Source organism: Ursus maritimus, unplaced genomic scaffold (genome assembly GCF_017311325.1).
Source record: "Ursus maritimus isolate PB19 unplaced genomic scaffold, ASM1731132v1 scaffold_33, whole genome shotgun sequence".
Classification (NCBI taxonomy): domain Eukaryota; kingdom Metazoa; phylum Chordata; class Mammalia; order Carnivora; family Ursidae; genus Ursus; species Ursus maritimus.
In genome coordinates, this window is record NW_024425897.1 from 22,203,342 (window position 1) to 22,209,521 (window position 6,180).

Here is a 6,180-nt window from a genome sequence, read left to right on the forward strand (position 1 = left end):
GGCCAAGTCCAGGGCTTCCTGGCCTGTATTCAGAGAACCTCAGCCTTTCTCCCCCTCTTGCAACAGCCCTTGGTGTCTTTATGTGAGCTGCTTATTAACCAGGGGATATCAGGACACTGGGAGGGGATTGCCGGTGCCGCTTGCCAGTTGCCAGAGAGGGTAATTCAGAATCGCAGAGTGGAGCAAAGCTGATGTATGTCGTCTGTGTGACAGAGGTAGCCGGGCGGGATGGAACCAAAGTCTTGCTGGAGCATCAGGTTGGAGGGTCCTGTGACCTGCGGGTGGCCAGGAGGCCCCAGGGGTTCACTACCCACATTGCCCATCCATAGCAGAATTCAGCCAGGACAAAGGGTGATGGATGGCTCTCAAGGCAGGAGCAGGAATCCTAGTTGTGGGGGGCAGGGCATGGCACTGGATCACCGCTCCCCTCCGAGCAACCAATGGGCTCTTTCAGTGTTATAGGAACTCCTCTACCACCTTCCATTTCCAAAGAGACTACTTTTCAAGAAGAGGCCCCAAATTCAACAAGCAAATCCTGGGCACCCTCCCCCCTCTCTTCCAGTAAACTGCTGCTGACAGTCCCAGTCTATAGGATTGTTACTGACCGGCTGCAGCAGCCAGCTGACCTCCTGAGGTCCAACCGTGGAAGCAGAGCCCCCCTGAGCCCAGAGGTGGTTCTTGATACAAGAGCAGGGAATGGCTTCCTGCTGGGTCTAAAGACATGCGGCTTAGCCAGGCTTCAGTTGGGCCACAGTGTGACAGGTCTTAGGTTTCAAGTTGGGATCAGCTGCACTGAGGGAAATGGTTGGGGAAACTCTCCCTCTTGGCTTCTTTCCTCATGGAGGATGGCTAAAGGAAGAGAAAGCTTAGAGCTGCTCAGCTGGTGTTGGTGCCTTAAAAATAATGATATAAACACAGCCCAGAAGTCGGCCTGTGGATTCCCTGATGGGGACCAGACAAGAAACACTGTCCTGACTTACCCTTCAGCCTACACTCTGCCCTCATCTATCACCTCAGAAACTAAACAACTTCCTCAGATGGCCCCATGGAACATAAATCACAAGGGCCCTAGCTTCTAAGAAACCTGTCCACAACTGCAGCCCTCAGAAATACTTGTCCTCCTGTTTCTTCTTCGTCAGTGCTCAGAATAGGGTCTAGCAAGTCAGGTTCGCCGATGACTGTAGCAGGTCACTGCAAGTATGCTGCTCAACTCCTCTGGGCCTTGGTCCTCACCTACAGGTTGGGGATCGGTCATGTCTCCCTCACAGGTGTGAGGTGGAAGTGAAATGAGATAATTCAGGTAGAGTGCTTAGCACAGCACCCCGATGAACTTTAGATGCCGCGTCGTCATTCCATTGGCTGAAGACGATTCCCAGGTATGGAGAAGGAAAACAAGCAAACACCACTTCTAATTCTAATCCCAAACAAGAAGGGCTGTGGGCTGGAGCCGCGATGATTTCATAAAGCACCAAGCTTCCTTCCCTGCTCGCTCTCACGCCAAATCTGGGCCAGACTGGTTTACGCTTGGCAACCTCGGTGACCTCCAACGTGTTTAGATTCTCACAGGGGAGCCCAACGGATACCTAGACCCGGCGGGAGCAGAGACAAATTCAAACGCTCTGCGGTGGCAGTGAAATAAGAGTATAAGAAATCATCACGAAGAACGTTTGTTCTAATTCTGAGTGTTTGAAGAGCTGCGGTTCACTCAGAGAGCCCCCTTTCCCAAGACAGGCAGGAGAGCTAGCTTATAAATTCTTCCTTTCACACATATTTCCACGATGGCATCATAACGTGTAACACGTTTGGCTCTCCACTGAACAGGTAAAGACACGACAGCATTTCTGTCTCAGAGCTGTTGAATGCCAAAGCCTTTGCTTCTGCTCAGGTGTCCTCACCTTCCCTGCCTGGGAATTGGATCTGGGGTAATGGGTGACCCAGCAGGCACAGAGATGACGGATTCCTGCATCATGTAGCAACGAAGGGGACAACCTGGGGCATCTGGCCTGGCTGGGAGAGGCAGCCTTAAGTACACCGACCTTTGTCCCTGTTTGCTCTTGGAGAGGGCAGGCCCTGCCAATCCTGTCCTCCTCTTCTCCGTGTGTGCTTGGGACTCCTGGCTAATCAGAATGTTCCCGGGAACCTGAGAAGGCCTGACCCTGGTGGGTGGCAAGCAGAGACCTCTTGAGGCAGTCAAAGGGCACTCTGAAACTTGTTCAAGACACGGCAGGGATGGGGCTCTGAGGCGTGTGCGCGCTCCTGCCCCCAGGAGAGATCTCATCCCTTCTGGCTTTTTCCCAGCTAGAAGGTTTATAATTAATTAGCCATCTGCCCCTCCAGAAAACTCTGTCTACTCCGGGACACTACTTTCTTCAAACCCCTAAGAGGCCCAAGGGAACTATTCGAGGACAGTAGCCCCCTGAACCTGAGCTCAGCAGGGTCGCCTTCCTCGTTAAGGGCTCATCCTCTGATGGGGGGGCTACACTCCTGTGTCTGCCATGCTCCCTGCCAACTAAGTGGTCGGCCTGAGGAACCAGCATGGCCTTTCTTCCGGGAAGGTTCCCCAGTCCTCTGGTTCCCCAGCTTGGACACAAGGAGGGTGCCGCACGCGCGATTGGCGGGAGAGGTAGGGGCACTCTCTGGCCCTTTCGTGGTGAATCTGCTTTGTTATTTTTTTCTTTCTTTCCTGATTTCCCTGAGTGATGCTGCTGGGGCTTGAGGCAAGTTGAGCCAGAAAAGCAACTTTTCTTGAGAAAAGTCTGAGGGTTTTTTCTTCTAAGTGGGAAGTTAGGCCCTGGTTCCCTATCCCCTTCACCTTATGGAGGGCACTATGCCTGCCATTCCCTTCCAGCTGGCAGGGGAGCCCACGGTCAGAGAGAAGCATCCTTCTCTTTCACAAATAAACAAATCCAATCCATGTGCTAGAGGACTTAGGGTATATTAATAGCCAGATATTTTGTTTTCCTATTCTGGTGCTTATCCCCTTCCACTAGTATGAAAGATAAGAGAACACAAAATGTTCTCCACAAGCCACCCTTTCCCCCTCCCCCAGGGACAGGCAAGCCAGGGGGCGTGAGTTCTTCTGTTTAAAGCCATCGCTGATGTACGAACTCTGAGAAAATAGACTTAAAAGTTTATATTCGGTCTCTCTTGGCTACTGTTGCTGCTCAGCAAAGAAACTCTATATTGTTTAAACCCTCCAGGCAAACGGGTTGCAAGGCAACCTTCAAACAATAGAAAATACCCCAAACTAAAAATAAAGGCCTTAAAGGATGGAAAACATGGTGGTGCTCTGGTGAAGTATTTCCAAAATCCGGGTAAAGGAGAATGTCGTCAATGAGGCTGCGCTTATGTGGCGTCGACCCCTTTGCCTGCTTCCACCCTTCCTAAACGAGCTTCTTATAATTAGACATATTGGGTCCCTCTTCTTTTTATTCCCGGACTCTTAGTTCTTCCCACCGTAGTGGTCATCGACACCTTTGACGGGGAGGGGGCTCAACGGGCCAGTAATGTCGGGCTGCCTCCTGCCCTAAAGAAAGTTCCACAGACTCTAATCAATGCACTTCCCCACTGGCTCCACCCCGAGGTCCTGAGAAACCCAGGAAAGCAGAGGGTGGGGCTCAGCTTGATCACCAGGGTCCTTGGCCCCTGAAGGCAGAAGGATCTGCTAGAGAGAAGTGTGACAGAAGCTGGGGCGGCCCACCTGGAAGACAGACAGAGAAGGGGCTGTGAGCCAAGGAGCACGGTGGCCTCTAGAAGCTGGAGAAGGCACCGAGTTGGATTCTCCCCTGGAGCCTCCTGAAGGAAGACAGCTTCCTGACTTGTGCCCTCCCAAAATGAAGAAAATACATTTGTGTTGTTTTAAGTTTGTGGTAATTTGTTGCAGCAACAAGAGGAGGCTGGGACAGCAGCTTGAGAACCTGAGGCTCTTGCACAAGAACGAGAAGCCTAAGGTTAGTTCTTGGGCACCGTACTCGATCTAGAACTGCAGACCATGGTGTTTCCTTCCAGACGCACCTTTACCGCAGATGCCCAGGCCATCAGAGGGCACGGAATCAGCTGGGCGGATTAAATGAACAATCAAATAAACACACATCAATAAAAAGGCTGTCCTTTTTTTACCCACTGACAAGGCAGGCTGATCAATGTTTCACCCCATAGACAGACTTGAGCAGCTGGGCATTGTTTTCTACCATAACCTACACCTGACCAGTGTCACTCAAAGAGACATCAGGCCAGAAAGGGAAACTGGAAGAAAGAAAAAAAAGCACCTCTATCCCCCACTCGAGGTTGTTGGCTAGAAACTACCGAAGAATCTCCTGGACTTCTGTCTGGAAGGAAACATTTAAGGGACTTCAAGGCTCTTCTTTCATGAGCAGGTTTGCTTTTTTTTTTTTCCAGTCTTACTCTCTGATTAAATGTCTTCTAAGGGCTTGCATAAGAGAGCCCAGGATACCCTAACTCAACAACAACAACAACAACAACAGAGAGAGAGGGAGAGAGAGAAAACACAGGTTTTCCCTGATTTCTCGACTCCTAGAAGCATAAGCACTTGGAGGACCATAGTTTACTCTGTCTTGTGCCATTTCCATGAGACAAGAACCATCAGTCCCATTTTATTATTTGGAACCCTGAATTACAGAGAGGGCAAGCAACATGCATGCAGTCACATAGCAAGTCAGAGTGATTCACCCAAACCAGAGACAGGTCTCCGGATCCTCGATCTGCACTGCCCCTGTGTTCCCGTGCGGAGTCTCAGGCCCTGGCTAACCAGGTCAGTAGGGTGTGGCCTCTGGGTAGGTGGTCTCAGTGGAATGCAGAGATATAAAACCATTAAACCTGTCATCACAAAGCAACCAACGGACACCCCGTGGAAAGATTTTCCAGACCAAAGCTTTGAATTGCTTTGTGTGTCTCGGGTGTGTGTGTGTGTGTGTGTGTGTGTGTGTGTGTGTGTGAGAGAGAGAGAGAGAGAGAGAGAGTTTGGAAGGTAGTCAGGGGTGCGAACAACGGCCAGGTCAAGATATTTGCACTCTACCTTGCAGAAGTAAACCCACAAACAGCTTTCTTTTTTTTCTAGCATCAGTACAAATCTTTTTCCAGCTTCTCTCTCATTCATCCCTCCCCTTCTCTCTCCCTCTACCATTCTTCTGAGACAGCATGGAATCTAACTTTAGGGGCAAAGCTAAGAGATTCCCGAAGCTCACTGCGAGGGGACTGAGCTGACTTACACCAAACATGTGCTGCGGCTTCGGGGCCAGAATAGTGAAGTCCATAGCTCCGTGTGAATGCCACCAAATGAGGCATACTTTACCACTTCTACTGTCCTTTCACACCCGGGGATCTGCGCGGTTGCCCTCCTTCCTTGCCACCCACTTTTTGTGATTCTCAAAGACTATGAAAGGGGGACCCCTCTCCTTTCTTTAAGACAAAAAGAGAGAGAGAGAGAGAGAGAGAGAGAATGGAGTGATTTGGTTTTAGCATTTTCGAAGTGTAATGGACTCCTAATGAGGTTGTCCTGTTCAAGTGGATGTAGAAATTAAAGCTGATGTTGCTCAGTGCCCTCCCTGGCAGCCCAGCGTGGGCAGAGCCACGATGTGAAACCTGTGTCATGTCAGGCAGGGGACAGAAAACGGCAGCTGACAAAGGCAAAGTCAAGTGACCCTCAACATCTGAATGGAGGGTACTCGCTTCGGTAGAGCATTTACTAAAATTGAAATGATGCACAGAAGGTCAGCGTGGGCCTTGCCCGAGAATGGCAAGCAAATTCACCTGGCGTTCCATGTTTGAAAAAAAAAATCGGGATGGAGGCAGGTGATAAAACAACACTGTGGGGGTCCAAAGATGTCAAGACAAGTGAAAGGAAGGACTGGCAAAACGTGGCATTTGAAAAGACTTGGTGAATGCTTTTTAAAATCTGAGCTATCCATGGGTTCAGGTTTGGGTTTGGTTGGCCATGCTTCAATCTTATGCTAGTCCTAAACGAAAAATCACCAAGGCCCCCAGGTCTCCTTCCCTTGTGCTGGAGATGTGTACACACAGGCACGGCAGAAAGCAGAAATGGGCTTTACTGGTGAGGAGAAGTGGGAAAGGAAGACAGGGGCCCAGGGCGAAGGATCAGGTAGGAGAGGCCCCCAGAGGCTCTCCATAAGGTTAATTTCTGAGAAGAAGACTAGCAAGAAT

At 50.3% G+C, this 6,180-nt stretch overlaps 1 non-coding gene across 1 annotated transcript; it reads left to right on the forward strand.

Moving 5' to 3' along the window:
- The first annotated feature begins 5,682 nt into the window (after positions 1–5,682).
- Positions 5,683–5,787, forward strand: LOC121100069. Its single transcript, XR_005831800.1, has one exon. It is a non-coding gene; the product is annotated as a U6 spliceosomal RNA (small nuclear RNA).
- The last annotated feature ends 393 nt before the right edge of the window (positions 5,788–6,180 follow it).